Source organism: Ovis aries, chromosome 20 (genome assembly GCF_016772045.2).
Source record: "Ovis aries strain OAR_USU_Benz2616 breed Rambouillet chromosome 20, ARS-UI_Ramb_v3.0, whole genome shotgun sequence".
Lineage (NCBI taxonomy): Eukaryota > Metazoa > Chordata > Mammalia > Artiodactyla > Bovidae > Ovis > Ovis aries.
The window spans coordinates 48,209,816-48,227,146 of record NC_056073.1 but is presented as its reverse complement, the minus strand read 5'-3'; the positions used below and the strand labels follow the sequence as shown (position 1 = coordinate 48,227,146).

Genomic DNA, 17,331 nt, shown 5'->3' with positions numbered 1-17,331 from the left:
TGATTGGACGAGGTCCACCCACATAATGGAGGGTATTATGTTTTGCTCAAAGCCCACTGATTTCAATTTTATCTGCATCTAAAAAATACCTTCACAGCAGTGTCCAGGTTGTTGTTTGACCCCACAGTGGGTACCACGGCATTTATGGGCTGAATTGTCCCCTCTAAACTTTTACATTGAACTCTTAGCCCTCTGTACCTCAGAACATGATGGCATTTGATGATAGTATCTTTAAAGAGGTAATGAAGTTAAACTGAGCTTGCTAGGATGCATGCTGATCCAGTCTGGCTGATGTCCTTAGGAGAAGGGGAGGTGAGGACACACAGAGGGACAGCAAGTGTCCAAAGGGGTGAGCATGTGAAGACGCAGCCAGAGGCGGCTGGCTGCTCCCCGAGGAGGGGCCTCAGGAGAGACCGGCCTGCTGCCGCCGTGGCCTTGGACCCCAGCCTCCAGAAGCCGGCCAGCCTGAGCAAACCAACACAGCGGGCCGAGCTGAGCTGCCAGCACGATGGGCCTCCCAGTGCTGCCTCCTCACCGAGACCGGGAGGACTCAGGAGGCAGGCCCAGGTTGTCCATCTCTGGTGGCCAGGCAAAAGTTCTTATACCACGCAAGGAGCTTAGGCTCCAGATTCCTCAGTGCTGGTGGGTGATGGACTGTGGTGAGGAGGGGTGTGCTGTGGTCAAGCTCGGTCTCTGGAGAGGTTGCCCAGGACCCACAGATGGGTAGAGGAGGGTGAGCCTGCAGTCAGGAAGGTTGGTTTAGAAGCTGGCACAGAAGAATAAAGAGATGCCAGGGGCAGTGACGGAGGTAAGAGGACAGCAGAGCAGCGAATCGCCTGCTGAACCAGGGAGGGGAGTCCGGCAGGAATTCCACGGGTCCCATTGGAGAGGCTGTGGGGGACGGGGACGCACCAACCCAAGAGGAGCCTGCAGGCCGTGGTGGGCACGGCCAACAGCTTGTCTGGTTTCAGGCATGCTGAGCTGTGTGTATCTGGGGGACGTCACTGAGGGCTTCCGAGGTAGTTTCACATGCTCATTTGGAACTCAAGGGGCAGTCTGCTTGGAAACCCGGATGTCTATGTCCGTTTCTCTCCAGCAATTAAATTTTTAGGAGCTGTGAGTATTCCCTCCATGTGTGCCTGTCTCAAACTTTCCCCAACATACCTGGCTCTGTGGTTTTTCTCTTTTCTTTAATCCTTCCCTAGTTTTGATTTTGTTTCTATCTGTAATCCATATAAGACTTGTTTTTGAAATGTACTAAAGTAGGGATTTATGATGGATATAGCCAATTGTCCCAATATTTTTATTCATTTATTTATCATCGTGGCTGCACCATGTGGCATTTGGGATCTTAGTCCCCGACCAGAGGTTGAACCCACGGCCCCTGCAGTGAAAATGCGGAGTCTTAACCCCTGGACCTCCAGGGATGTCTCTTCTTTTTTTATTTTTTATTTTCATTGTCAATATAATGAAAATTTTAGAAAAGAAGCAGACATTTTGAGGACTCCCTGCCACGTGAGAGAAGTGCAATGTCATAGCGAACATAACTCACATTTTACTGGCGTGGGGTCTTTCCTTCATCCAGTATCTTTGACTCTCTCCTCCCAATATTCGGGACTGCTGTCGTGCTCAGAGGGACCCGCCCTCGGGCTGCACGAAGCGGCCTGGCTGCTCTTCTAAAGGCAGATTACCGTAGAAAAAGCTTTTTTTTCCCCACCTGGAACTGTTTCCCAGGAGCCAAAACCTATTCCTGGTGAAGTCCTCCCTGCCAGGAACAATCGTGTTGGGAAAGAACAGAACGCGATCAGGAGCAGCTTGGCCCTTTAGAGCCTGCAGTTGACTGTCCCTGCCAACTGTGACCCCGGTCACTCTCTTGTTAGTGGACACCTGCTCTGAGCCAGGTCCCGAGCTCTCTGGTGACATCTGGGCCTTGGCATCCTCATTTAACAAAAGCAATGTTAAAAAAAATACCTGTCTTGCAGGGTGATTGTGCCACATAAAAGGAAGTAATCCATGCAGAAGGGCCTCTCACCACGCCTGCCTCGGGGCAGGAAGTCTGTCAATATCAGGGTATCCTGTGGCTGAAAACCTGGCCTCTAGTTACTCTCTTTCCCTCCCCAATTAAACACACCGGTGGCAGCAGCGGCACCAGCAAGATGCAGTCCAGCTACTTCTTCTAACCGTTTCCTGCTGGAGGGACGTCCATCTCCCCGGTTAGTTGGAAATGACAGGCTCCTGGACCTCGTGGGAAGCCCTGAGCTGCTTGATTCGTTGGTTCCCATCCCTGCACCTCGTTCTGAAGGCTTCTCATCTCGGGAATTCACGGGCTCAGGCAATGGCATGTCACCCCCAGTCTAGGAGGTGTGACAGCCACCTCGCCTGGCACGAAATGAAACAGAGTGGGATTAACTCTTTGTTGCCCAGCAAGGACCTCTAGTCCCCAAAGACCTAAAAACCTGGGGTCTCCCCTACAGGGGGAGGGCTCCTCATGGGGAGGCCTTTGCTCCCTCCGACTCCCCAGGGAAGACGCAGAGATCTCAGGGCTCCCCTGCTGGGCCCCACTGGGCCAGCTCTCAGGACCAGGTTCCTGCCGGCTGTTCTGCCGTGTGATGGGGCAGCCGCCATAAGGCCCCTCTAGCTGCAGACGCCAAGCCCCGGACGAGGACACTGCAGTCTGTCTGTTTCTCCTTGCGAACACTGATGGCGTCCTGAACATCTCTGCAAAGTGAACCTTCCCTAACTAGCAGCTGAAGGAGGGCCACACGGGCTGGCTCCTGAGCTGCTTTCCATCCAATCCTCAAGGTGACAGCGGTGGTGATGAAGGTGCTAATGATGGTTGTAAAGCCCTCAGTAGCTCCCGTTTATTGCCCTGTTCGGCTAAAGACCTGGCGGATCAAGGCCCCTCTGGCTTTTTACTTACTGCAGGCCGGAGGCGGCTAAGTGGCTTGTGCGCATCCTAACGCTTCCTCTCCCCACTGTCCAGCTCTGTCCCTATCTCACTTTAGAAACAAGAGGCAAAGAGGTCGTCCGAGGCTGGGCGGCCAGCAGTGGCAGAGCCGAAGCTGGTAGCAGGTCCGTCTGCGTGAAGCTGGCACTTGGCTGAGCTCCTGATGGGGGCACCACCCGTGCCCCTGGCGGGCTGCCTGGGCGCCCGGCCGGGTGTCCTTCCTGCAGGGCCCCTCGGGCAGGGATGGAAGGAGCGGGGTTGGCTGGGGGTGGGGGGAGTGGTCCTGTGTCAGCCCCGCCAGCAAGGAGATCGGCCGGGAGGCGGGATGTCTATTGATTGACTGAAATTGGATTTGTTGACACAAACTGCCAGCGTTTCACGGTGATGAAAGGATTGCCCACCAGCCTCATAACAAGCTGAGATTTCCCTGAGGGCTGCCCGAGCTGCTGGTGCGGTTCTTTGTCAGGAGAAGAAAGCAATTAGGAGCATGGGGGAAGTTATTAGGCCTTATTGCTTCGCTCGGCTCCTGCAGCGGGGAGGGGCGCGGATTTCGGGCCCCCAGGCTACGTGCTGTGGGTTCTGTTTTCGCGGCATCCCCCGTGTGCAGCCCGTCGTGGGGACAAACAGTGAGGACGCTGACTCCAAAGCAGGTAGAGAAGGCGCACACAGACCGGGTCGCCCAAAGAAACCAGCAGGTGGAACCAGCGTTTGCTGGCTTTAAAAATAGCATCGTTGTATTCTAAGCACAAACCCGGAACGCACGGCGCACACACCTCTCTACTGTGCTTTGCGCATCCCGCTCCACGTTCTGTCACGTTAAAACTGTTCAGGCTGGCGTAGTTCAAAAGACACATTCAGGGAAGATGGCCCGCTCTACGCCTCTGCAGCGCGGCGGGTAAAGGAGGAAGCAGTACTTCCGTGGGGGGAGGGGGGCTCAAGGAATCGCTTTAGCGGTTGTTACTGGGATCTCAGAGATGCCCAGGAGTGTGGGTGAGCAGGCGGGGGGCGGACCATTAAGGATAATGCCACCTGACATTTGTGCAAGTATTACACCCAACAGAGCACTTTCACTGACACTGCTTTACCTTTTGTTGTGATAAAGTAGACGTAATATTTTCCATCCTAATCCTTTTTAAGCACACAAATCTGTTCCATTAAGCACATCCTTGTCCTGCAATCATCACCGCCATCCATCCACAGACATTTGTCCTCGCCTCAAACTGAAACTCTGCCCGTATTCAACACTTCGCTCCTGTTCCCCCAATCCCAGCCCCTGGCAACCACTGCTCTTTCTGCCTCTAGGAGCTTGGCTGTCTAGGCGACTCAACATAATATTGACCTTTTACTGACTGGCTTATTGCACTAAGCATGTCTTTGGTTTCATCCACTTTGTAGCATGTTCCAGAATTTCCAAAACTGAACAATGTACCATGGTACCCACGGACCACATTTTGCTCATCCGTCCATCCATCAGCGGGCTGTTTCCACGTTTTGGTTGTTGTGAGTAACACTGCCATAAAGACGGGTGTACAACAGGCCAGACCTCTGTTTTCGCTTCCTTTGTGTCTCTACCCCGAAGCGCAACTGTTGAATCGTATGGTGGTTCTGTTTTAGGTTTTTGAAGGACTGCTGTGCCATTTTCCACGGCCTGCACCATTACATTCCTACCAGCACTGCACAAGGGTTTACCCTCTGCGCATCCTCACCAACACCCGCCACTTCCTGTCATTTCTGATATTAGCCTTCCCGGTAGATGTGAGTGGTAACTCATGGTGATATTGATTTGCATTTTCCCGATGATTAGTGACGTCAAGCATCTTCTCTTATACTTGCTGGTTATTTTCATATCTTCTTGGAGAAATGTTTACTTGAGCCCTTTGCCTGTTTGGTTTTTTTTTAATTGTTTTAGTCACGTTGCTTTTTTATTCTTACAGTGGCTGGGGCTAGAGTTATGGATAAACCCCATTTTACAGAGAGGAAAAAAATCACAGATGTCTTAAAACTTGCCTGCAGTTTCCCAGGTGGTTGGCTGTCAGCTCTGACTTTCAGAGCCTCTTTCTCTTGGCCTCTGGAACTGCTGATCGGGGTAGAGCATTCCAGGCTGAAAAAGAGTAGCTGGTGGCCACACCTGCAGGGGCTGACAGGTGTCACACGCGAGGTGAGGAGGAACTGGGCAGGTGAGGGGGGAGGAACGTCAAAAGCAAGGGACGAGTGTCGTGCCCACGCCCACATCTGCACAGGCCATCAACAAATGCCCGCGAAGTGTTGGCCCCATTCCAGGCTGACATGTGGGAGGTGAGCAGGAGAAGAAGGTGTTGCCTCCGCGGTGTTTATATCCTCCAGCCACCCTCACGTGGCCGCAGAGCCCTTAATACCTGGGTCCTCTCCACAAGAAGTGCTGTCAATGCACCAGAGACCAAAAATGGAAAGGACTTCATGAAAGCTTTTCCCTATTGGTTACATGTTGGAAAGATAACATTCTAGGTGTCTGGGGCTAAATACAGAATATTACTGCTTCCTTCTGCCCTTTGATGTGTGGCGACTATTAACTGGACGATGACATATTAGGCTCATGTTGCATTTATACTGAACAGCGCTGTTCCCGCCAAAGCCAGGGACACAAGTAAAGAAGCGAATAAACAGATATCGCCACATCAGGAAGTGAAGGGTGGAGTGGACTGACGAAAGCTGGGGTGGAGTGGAGGGGCTCCTCTCAGGGGCCGGGCCCTCTGCGGAGATGGTATCTGGGCAGAGACCTGAAGGCGGGGCACAGGGCAGTGTGGCGGGGAGGGGTGAGCCTGGGCTGGGGAGGCAGGCTGGAGAGGCCGGCGAGCAAGGTCCTCCTGCAGCCGCAAAGGCTGGCTGACTCGCCGGGGTGACTGACAGCAGACCCAGGGAAGAGTGACAGCAGTGACAGAGTCCCCACGAGGTGCTGAGCCAGCCAGACTCGGGGGACCTCAGGGGCTGCTGGTTTGGGATGGAGGGGACCCCGTGGTGGGGCCAGAATTCATGTCTGCTCCTGAATCTGGGACCTCATTTTGCCCACAAAGGTCCATCTAGTCAAAGATGTGGTTTTTCAGTAGTCATGTATGGATGGGAAAGTTAGACCATAAAGAAGGCTGAGCACTGGAGAATTGATGCTTTTGAACTGTGATGTAGGAGAAGACTCCTGAGAGTCCCTTGGACTGCAAGGAGATCCAACCAGTCCATCCTAAAGGAGATCACCTCTGAATATTCACTGGAAGGACTGATGTTGAAGCTGAAACTCCAGTACTTTGTCCACCTGATGAAGAGCGGACTCATTAGAAAGCACTCTGATGCTGGGAAAGATTGAGAGCAGGAGGAGAAGGGGACAACAGAGGATGAGATGGTTGGATGGCATCACCGACTCAATGGACACGAGTTTGAGCAAACTCTGGGACATAGGGAAGGACAGGGAAGACTGGCGTGCTGCAGTCCATGGGGTCGCAAAGAGCAGACGCGACTGAGCCAGTGAACAACAACAACTTGAGTCTGAGTTGTGCTGTGGCATTTGAGTGGATATATGCAGTTCTTGTTTGGAGAGAGAGGTCTGGAGCTTGGAAGAGTCACCGAGACGGAAAGGACAGGGCATTAGAGTCCACCTTGCAGGACACCCTTGGATCCTTGTGCACAGACGGGGTCATGAGTGTTCCCCAGGGGATGATAACTGGTCAAATCCGGTCTGAGTCCTGGCTCCGCTGCCTCCTGTTGCCTTTCGCCTCTTCATCTGGGGATGGACCACAGACCTGTGGGTCCTTGTGAGGTGCCTCCTGCTTCCTCGCTCTCAATGTGGGCTGGCCCTAGGATGGCCTGGCCGGGGACCGTGGTCCTCTGCTGGCCCGAGCCCAGCCCTAAGGGGCACGGCAGCAGCTGCCTCATCTCTTGGCGCCCCAAACCCTTCATAGAGACTCGCCTGTCCTGAGGTCATCATGTTGGGAGAAAGCCCCCTGCTCCGTGAAGGGGCTGGATAGGGGGACAGAGAGAGAGAGGCCCAAACAGCCCCGGCCTTCCAGACATTCTCACTGAGGCCCTGGAGCGCAGACTGGAGTACAGACTGTCTGTCTTTGCCCCGCCTTTTGTGACCCAAGTTTATGACCCACAGAAGGGCGAGGTATAAGCAAAGTAAGTTGTCGGTTGAAGCTACTAAGTTTTAGGGTAGTTTATTCAGCAATAGATAAACAGAACAATAGGTGAAATGGGAGAATAATACTTATTTGGTTGTTGGGAGGATGATGTGAAATCTGAAGCACAATTTTTGGCTCTGTGTTGGTACTAAATAAACTTCCCTTTTCTTTCCATTGTACAGCTTATGCTATAAAGTCAGAAACCTGTCTTGTCTTAGTTCAGCCTTGCAGAATGGCAGAGAGGGAACTGAAGCCCTATTTCATGTCATATATATATATATATATATATATTTTAAATGTATGGAAATATTGATCATGAAATTAGAGTAGATATTCTCTATGTGTTAGTCAACTCTTTTCGACCCCAAGGACTGTAGCCTGCAGGGCTCCTCTGTCCATGGGCTTTCCCAGGCAAGAATACTGGAGCGGGTTGCCATTCCCTTTTCCAGGGGGTCTTTCTGATGCAGGGGTTGAACCTGGGTCTCCTGTATTGCAGGCAGAGTCTTTGCCATCTGAGCCACCAGCGAAGCCTGATATTCCCTACATTCGATCGAATATCTCACCTTGGTTACACTGGTTTCGAGTCACATTTTGCCTTTCTTTTGTTGACACCTGTGTTGAAGGTGCCAGACGTTCCCAGGGAGCTCTTGGATGACTGAACGTGTCAGTCAGGCTGCTCAATCGATGTGCCTATTTTCTTCTTTTTTTAATAGATCATACTTGTCTTTATCTTGAGCCTTCATTTTTTATTGCAGTATAGTTGATTTACAATGTTTTTTTTTTTAGTTTCAGGTGTACAGCTAAGCGATTCAGTTATTATTTAGTCGCTCAGTCATGTCCGACTCTTTGCGACCCGAGGACTGCTGCATGCCAGGCTCCAGTCATACACATATATCTCTCTCTATAGAATCTGATCTTTTCCATATTCTTCTCCATTATGCTTATTACAAAATACCGAGTAGAGTCCCCTGTGCTACTCGGTAGGTTCTTGTCAATTATCTCTTATGAACTAGATTGTAGAGTGCAGATGTTAACCCCAAACTCCAGATTTATCTCTCCCTCATCTCTTCCCTTTGGTGACCATACGTTTGTTTACTACGTCTGTGAGTCTGTTTCTGTTTTGTAAACGAGTTCATCTGTATAATTTTTTAGACTCCACATGTAAGTGGTATCATGCAATGTTTGCGTTTCTTGCTCTGATTTCACTTAGTATAATTGCTGGGTCCATCCATGTGCTGCAAATGGGCATTCTTTTTTTAAACTCTTTTTTTATGGATGAGTAGTAGGCCATTTTGAATAAATGTGTATATATATATATATATATATATGCCAATTTTATTATTTATGCCTGTTCTGACCCCACACATATTTTTGCTCATAATTATTTAATATGTGAAGCGAAAGTTGCTCAGTCATTTCTGACTCTTTGTGACCCCATGGACTATACAGTCCACAGAATTCTCCAGGCCAGAATACTGGAGTGGGTAGCCTATCCCTTCTCCAGGGGAATCTTCCCAAGCCAGGGATTGAACCCAGGTCTCCCACCTTTGCAGGCGGATTCTTTACCAGCTGAGCCACAAGGGAAGCCCAAGCATACTGGAGTGGATAGCCTATCCCTTCTCCAGGGGATCTCCCCAACCGAGGGATTGAACTGGGATCTCCTGCATTGCAAGCGGATTCTTTACCAACTGAGCTATCAGGGAAGCATGATAAAAAAACTTCAATTTGATTTAAATTCTTTATTAAAGCGAATCCACTATGCTTCACCCAGGTTGAGTCTTTAATGAGAGGAATTATAGAGAAGATTATGGCCAAGAGGAGCAGTTTTGCTTTGCTTCTCCAGGAGGAAGCTCTGTGTAAAGATGGGAGAGGAATTGCAGCTCCCAAAAGTATACCTGTCCCCTGAGAGCAGATGGAGCTGACCAGCAGGCAGCTGACCAGGCAGCCTGTGAGCTCACAAGGGAGTCTGTGACCGAAAGGCTTCTGTTTCCATGCTGTTTAGTCGTGAGAGCAGAGACAGTCGAAGAAGAGATCATTTTGGTGGTTATAAATCTGTGTTTGTTTTTTTATTCTATTTTATTGTTTGATTTATTTATGACCAATAAATGAATTTTTAAATTACTGATGCTGGAAAAGATTGAGGGCAAGAGGAGAAGGGGGTGACAGAGGATGAGATGTTTGGATGGCATCACCGACTCAATGGACATGAGTTTGAGCAAGCTCCGGGAGTTGGTGATGGACAGGGAGGCCTGGCGTGCTGGAGTCAGTGGAACTACAAAGGGTTAGACACAGCTTAACAACTGAACAACACCGGCAGTTCAGTAGCTGAGACTCTGCTCTTCTATCGTAGGGGGCACAGGTTTGGGAACTAAGAGCTCACGTGAGAAGTGATGTGGCCCTCCCCCAAAAAATTTAAAAAAATAAAGGAAATGCTTTTAATATTTCACCACTTTGTGTAATGTATGCATGTATATTTATAGACTGCTGCTGCTGCTGCTAAGTCGCTTCAGTCGTGTCCGACTCTGTGCGACCCCATAGACAGCAGCCCACCAGGCTCCCCCATCTCTGGGATTCTCCAGGCAGGAACACTGGAGTGGGTTGCCATTTCCTTCTCCAATGCATGAAAGTGAAAAGTGAAAGTGAAGTCACTCAGTCGTGTCCAACTAGTAGCGACCCCATGGACTGCAAGCCTACCAGGCTCCTCTGTCCATGAGATTTTCCAGGCAAGAGTACTGGAGTGGGGTGCCATTGCCTTCTCCGATGTTTATAGACTAAAAAATCATTTTAAAGAAATTTTCTATCTTAAGAGTAAAAAATTAAATGCTATGAGTCTTCCTTAAAAATCATGAGCAACTGTTACTAATTAATTTCTAACCTACATCTGCTTTAAAAGATTCGAAAGATTATCTGGATTCTTCCCCTCTTCTGTCCGTGAAGCCTGGAATACTGGTTTCAAAATTAGATAAGTAATGCTCACACTCATGCTTTCATTCATTCACTCACCCATCAAAACTCTCTTGAATGCCTACAATCTCTGAGACGCTAAGACAAGAAATAGATCAGCAATTTACAGAGATTTACCAACAGCACCTCATGATTCCTTTGGGTTTTGGTGTTGCTTTTCAGAGCCAAGGAGTTAGCCAAAGAAATGCTATTCTAAGTGGCCCTGAGATCATAGGAGATAAAAAGGATCACTGTATTGTGGAGAGATCTCTAGCAGACACCAAGGAATAATGAAGTCAGGGAGCCAAGACCTTACTCCTGGAGGTGTAGGCGCTTAGGTTCCAGAAGACACCCAGGGCCATTTGTTTGAGCCAAATGACGCTCTTTCGGACAGCTATCCAATTGTTGCCTATATAATTCCAGCCAAGGATAAAAAGTTCCCTAGATCATCACTGTCTGCTGTAATTGCTAGGATGATTTTTCTTAAGCCAAGGTGAACTCTCCCGCCTGGTACTCTTTTCCAGTGATCTCACCATGCCCCGCGCTTCCACCGAATGTCAGCCTCTTTCTTCACGGGTCCTCGGCCGAGGAGGATCCAGGTGTGATGCCTCCTCGGGATTTCTCCAGGCTACACTCGCCACCCCCAGGTCCTTCATCACTTCCTCACGACGACTCTTTCCTAACTGCCCCCCGCGCTTCCTTTGCACACACCGCATTTGTCACCGTCTCCCCTCGAACTTAGTGCCAGGGTCACGTGGCATTCTCCACGAGCCAATCGCATCCTCCAGCCTCGTCACCTCCACCTGTTCCACCTTCCCCACCGTCATTCTCTGAATCAACCCTTGCTTGTCTTTCAACACCTGGGCACCTTGGAGAGTCTCGTCGGTGTTCTTAGGAGTGGAGGTGGCCCAGAAGAACATACATCCATTTCTCCAGAGGGAGGCTGCGCTGTGTGAGCAGGGCACCCCCAGCCCTGTGCTAAGGAGAACAGTTCTCTCTTTAATGTTGCTTACTTTCCGTTGCGCTGGGTCTTCGTTGCCGTGCGAGGGCGTCTCACTGCACGGCTTCTGCTGTTCCACGGGCTCCAGGCCCGTGGGCCACGGTGCTTGTGATGCACAGGCTTAGTTTCCTGTGCACGTGGGGCCTTCCCGGGGCCAGGGATTGAACCCATCCAGCGTTCCATCTGTCCCCGGGACTGGCAGATTCCTAACCACTCTACTCCCGAGGAAGTCCTGACAACAGTTCTTTCTGTGCTAAGGCGTTAAGAGGCTTCCTTCCACAGTCCCAGGCAAGGAGACACTGCGTGGGACGTGATCACTATACAGAATAGCTCTTAATAATAAATAGAAAAACGCACGCGTGTTTGCTGTGACATTCGCCATTCCCTGGGAAATGCAAAATATTCGTAGTGTCAAACTGTGGTACCGAGGAGCTGTGGGGCCCTGGCTGAACCGCCCAGCTTCTCCCATCCTCGGTCCTTTTTCAACTCCCCTGCTGGCATGGCAGTGACAGTCACTTGCTAATCCGCCTCCCAGGGAGAGAGACCCGTGTTGGGCCTGCCGGACGCAAGCGAGCGTCCTTGTCACGGGGACTGTGGTTTTGACAGATGGGAAGAGAATATTATCAACGCAGCACAGCCCAACTCAGACGTGGCCTGCCTTTGCGCTCTTCAACTGTTCCCAATATCCCCTGCAGGGTTTGTCGATGCAGCTGCTTTAGAGGCCACCAAGACTCTCAGAAGAGCCTGTTGAATGTTGTCACACCTTATCCTGGTTCTTCGTCAGGGGTGCTCACCTGACAGCCTCCCTGGAGCAGAATTTAGTTTCCATTAGGCAACAAGCTTCGTTTTCATCGGTCCCTCCGTTAGTCACTCACCCCCTGGCGCCGGTGGCCGGTCCTCTTATTGGATGTGAACACTCTGAGCATCCAGGTAGCAAAACCCCCAGAAACCCAGGCTCTGTCCTGAGGCCCCAGCTCCCACTGTGGTCTCTAGTCCCCGCTGCCTCCAACTATGGAGTTCTGTGCCTCAACTCTCTTTAACCTCCAACGGCTGAAGAAGAATAAAAGGTACACAGACAACCGCAGAAAACAGCAGTTTATTAACCTGGACTGATCCAGAAAGGGCTATAAAACGAACACCCTAGCCTACGGAGGGTCATAAATAACAAAGATAATTTTCCCATGTTTTACGCACGTATAATTTTTGGTGGTAAACAGTAAGATGATATATATGTGTACTTCCTATCCCAAACTGTACACAATTAGCATTTAGAAGACTGTAATTATAGCTTGGTTGGGCTTTTGGTAGGTGCTAAAATTGATTTCTTGGCTGAATTATTTTGCAATAGACTTAAACCACTAATTGTACACCTAAACGAAATTGAGTGTGAACAAATCGAATACCTTTTATTTTACCTTGGATAATAATTTATTGATGCAAATAAAGCTCCTTAATTAAATCTGGCATAGCCAGGCCTGTGGAGGCCCACATAAAGACACTCTGTCACCCAGCTTTAGTGGTGATTTTAATTTTAGAATAATGCTCTGCTATTCTTAGAGAGAATTGTGTATCTATTAAGGACTGTGGAGGTAGTGAGTTGTTTGAAATCAGTGCTTCTTTGAATTTCAGATGGATTTAGGACAGATCTTTTTGGGAGAAGTGCTGCTGATTTATAAATTAGAATTAAATATAGCCAAAACTGAAACTTAGGTTACTATTCCTGAAAATAACTTCTTAATTCAGAAGCTTCCAAAGTCTCTCAAAAAAGAGAAGAAATGGGTCAGTTGTGGAGACGCACTTTTATTCTGATCAATACATGTTAGAAACTTGATCAAAGAGAAATGATTAATACAACTGCATTAGTTTCCTAGGGCTTCCATAACAAAAGACTGCATACCAGACAGCTTAAAAAAAGAAGCGTCTTGTCTCACAGCTCTGGAGCCTAGAAATCCAAAATCAAGGTACCAGCAGGCGCCTCCTCTAGCTTCCAGTGGCTGTCGCGTTCCTTGGCATCCTTGGACTTGCAGCTGAATGACTTCCGTCTCTGCCTCCGTCATCACACAGCTCCTCCCAGCGTGTGTCTCTGTCTCCACGTGGGATATGAAGGCACCAGTCATCCTGGAATACGGCGTAGTCCTCCCACTCTTCTGCTGTGTGACTTCATCTTCACTAACTACCTGTGTCCAAATAAAGTCACATTCCCAGGTACTAGGGGTTCAGACTCCGACACAGATATTTTGGAGGGGGACATAATTTAACCTTTAATAATAGGAAAAAATATCCTTTCCCAGTTCTACGTATCTACTTGGGGAGGCAAACAGAAACTTAATGAGCAACTCACGCAAACAAGAATTGCTTGATACGTATATTCTCAGCCTCTTTTAATTCCCCTTAATCACATCCTAAAGGAGATCAGTCCTGGATGTTCACTGGAAGGAATGGTGCTGAAGCTGGAACTCCAGTACTTCGGCCACCTCATGCGAAGAGCTGACTCATTGGAAAAGACCCTGATGCTGGGAGGGATTGGGGGCAGGAGGAGAAGGGGACGCCAGAGGATGAGATGGCTGGATGGCATCACTGACTCGATGGACATGAGTTTGAGTGAACTCCGGGAGTTGGTGATGGACAGAGTGGCCCAGCGTGCTGCGATTCGTGGGGTTGCAAAGAGTCGGACACGACTGAGCGACTGAACTGAACTGAATCACATCCCAATCGAATATAAAAACCATTATACCCTGAAGGATGTAAAAGTACGTGGTGAAATGAAGGCAACTGCTTCCTGTTTCCCCTGAGGCTAGAAGAAGACTGAGGGTGCACCTGTGGTAGGAGAGCCTTAAAGCAACACGCACTTGCGTCAAAATGGTAGGGCATCATGCGACTGGGAAGCCGCCCCGGGCCCTTCTCTGTGGGGTGTTAGTACCATGGACGGTTCTTCCCTGCCGGAGATGGACGGACTGGAGACAGTTTTGGAAGAAAGAGGTGGATTGGCTCAGGCTTTCAAACTGTTTCCCAGAGCCCTGAAGTTGTACAAGGCACATATGTGGGGTTCGTCCATGCAAACCCCTTCACTCTGTAGAGGAAGAAGGAACTCGCTCTGTCCTGTGATTCTCCAGACATCGAGTATATTTGAGTTCATCAGGCTGTTTATGTTCTTCAAAAGCCTTTTCCTCTCTAATCTTTGGCTCGTAACTAGTCTCCCACCCACTGGCGATGTCTTGATAATGTCTTTTGTGATGCAGAGAGCCAGCTTCTCCTGTGTGGCTACAGTGGTATTTTCCTTATAGTTGTGTGTGTGTGTGTGTGTGTGTGTGCGTGCGCGTGTGCGCACAGACATTGTGAGCATATGTTCTCCACAGGACCTTCTGGAAGGGTCTCCCCTCAGCATTGTCCCTAGGGCCGCCCCTGCCAGAGCCGCAGTGATGACAGTGGTCCACTGCCAGCCAGCACTGCGATGGGAACCGATCCATCCTCGAAGCGGGAGCAAGCTGTTTCCTCGCCTTCACCCGTGACTCGTAGCAGCCCCCGCCACCCCTCCCATTGTTATAAAGCTGAGAGAAGTGTCAGGACAATGCAGGGAGGGGACGTGGAGCCCTGGGTCGCCTTGTGGCCTCTGGACTTGCTTGGGACTGATCCTAAATGTACCTTTTCCATCAGATGCCTGAGTGACGTGGTGGATGTGATGATGTCCTCCTGTGATGAGCAGTTCTGGCCATATAATCACTTGATGCTCCGTTTTCAGCCTGATTGCTGTCATCTATCATCACTTCAGGAGCATCTATCGTTTTTATTTTAAAACTTTTTCCAAGTTCTTCCTAGTTTCTTTTATTTTTTTAATTCAAAATCTATCTTTATTATTATTTTTAAAAATGTCTTAATTTTAAAATTAATTATTATTATTTTTTGTTGCTGCACCGCACAGTATGCAGAATCTGAGTTCCCTGGCCAGGAACTGAAACTGCACACACCCACACACACACACACCCACCCCCGGACCCCCACCCTCCCACCGCCGCCCCCCGCCTTTGGAGCATGGAGTTTTAACCACTGAACTGCCAGGGAAGTCCTGGAGCTGTTTTGTTTTTTGTTTTTATTTTTAAGCTTTCACTCAGTAAGTTTAATGACAACACTCAGTTCAGTAGAGTACAAAATAGGATAACACAGCTTTGGGTGACTGGCAAGTCCTTTATTCTATGTTGTCCTTTTAGGGTTTTATTTTTATACCAATACTGTGATATGCTTAAAATATAGAGCAGTAAATAAAAGTATTAAAAATACAAGTACAGAAAATACATTCAATAAATTAAATCAAAGACAAAGCTCTGGAACAAGATGAGCCTTAACCAAAACTGTTTGGATATACCTAGGGAGCTACTTTTTTGAGGCTTATCCCAGGTTTCTGGTCTCAGCGACCCTATTTAATACGCACATCAGCCAAGAAAGGCCTGCAAAAGGTTTGTTTTAAAAGGTAAGCAGATGTAGACTAATTTTGTAATACACAAAGTGCTGATTTCAGTAGATCCATTAAAAGAGAAAACATCTGAGAAAGGTCATCAATCAAACAGTCAATCAATCCAGATTAATGTCAGACATCAGTTTTACAGCACTCTTAATATCTACATAAATTTCAAATTTTTGAATAGTTTCTTAAACTTTATAGAAAACTCTCTACAATCTCAAACGCTTATTAACATAAGCATACATGAAATACCTTTGTAATAGAAACAGTTGTTCAAATGTTACTAAGGTACTATCTATGGTCTTAAAATAGGCCACTTCCGTCTAATAATTATGGCTCATCATAATAGGTACATGAATGTATCGTGGTAAACAGAACCGCTGTGTACATGAGCCGTACCTGAGGCTCCAGTAGTCATGGGTGTGAGGTGACCACAGGACGTCCATTTCTGGAGCCTCCACAGGGTGCGCGGCTGCAGGGTGACCTTTGGGATCTTCATCGGTGCACATGGAGAAGAGCTCCGTTCCTCTCTGGTACGTTTCACCCAGTTCTTCCATGGTAATAGGCGGCCTCATTCCCAAAGCTGCCTAGCAGGCATCATCGTCAAAGTCACTTTTATCAAAAGTTTCATCATTATCATCGTCTGGAAAACTGATGTGTGGGATAGATAAAGTCATCACTGCCCACTGAGTAAGGCCAAAGGCAAATTCGTCTGCCTTGTCGGTAGTAATACCATCCTCCTCCAGAGCTTCCTTAGGTCTCCCAGGCTCAGTGCTAAAGGATCAGGTCTCAGGGTCAGTCACGGTCATGCTTTCATCCAATGGTAGAGAGACTCCTACATCACAGATTTTAATTGTTTCAAAGTCACCTTTAATAACAACGTTTGAAGACTATATCTCCACAGAGCAGTTTCTTATCTTGGTGTAGATTCTTTAACCCTCTTACCATGTTCAAAGCAACTTTTAAAATTATGGCTGCTGGAGAAGGATCTTGGCTGTCTTTATTTCGTTCTTCTATTAAGTCATTCAGAAACTTTTCACCTCCATATTCCATAGCAAGGTGGACAACCATCGCCAGCTTCAGTGAAAGCTATAATGTTTGGATGATTGCGTCTTTTCAAATTCTTAGCTTCGTGAGTTAGTCTCTTTAGATACATACTCTGATAAACATCATTACATCTAGGATTAATCTTTTTCACAGCCCAAGGAGAGTGAGACAAGACTCTTGGAGATCTTTTCTTAAGGTAGACATTTACTCTAGTACCAAAGCCAAGCTTCTGCATAAATGAAGAGGCGGGGATATTTACACATGGCGTTAAACATGACGCAGACTTCCTATTTTCACATTATCTGCTCGGTGTCTTGAAACTATTGGTTTCTTCCATTGTAATAATCGCTCAAGGTCTGGAGCCACGAGGTAGGACGACGAGACATCCAGGGAAAGGCTATTTTGAAAACTGGCCCCGAGTGGCCCCAAAGAGTCCGAGGCCGCCTGGGGTTCCCACCTGCCAACACACGGACTCAGCAACTGTCATTGTGAATCTGCCGGGCTTTTCTCAGGAGCTGGTTTTTAAATAAGAGTGTTTTCACAGTAAGTAGTCCCTGAAATGGAATGGCCACGACCTCGGTCTAGAACCCTCAATATTCTGCACTGTCGACCTCCCACCGGGGCTCGTCTGAGGTCCCTCACAGGATCTTATTCTACTTTGGACACGCCTAGCACTGATGGGTCTGATAAATGACGTGGCCTCAGTAGCAGGATAAGCTGCACTGAAACCTAGAATTTCTGGAGAGCCGCTAATACTGTGGGCCTCACTCAAGCCCAGCACTCAAGAAATAGT

The 17,331-nt window shown here is 48.5% G+C and overlaps 1 pseudogene; it reads right to left on the bottom strand.

Annotated features, from left to right (window-relative positions):
* The window catches only part of LOC114109590 (lymphokine-activated killer T-cell-originated protein kinase-like), a 33,436-nt pseudogene extending 16,561 nt beyond the window's left edge, over nucleotides 1-16,875 (bottom strand).
* Nucleotides 16,876-17,331: the final 456 nt, after the last annotated feature.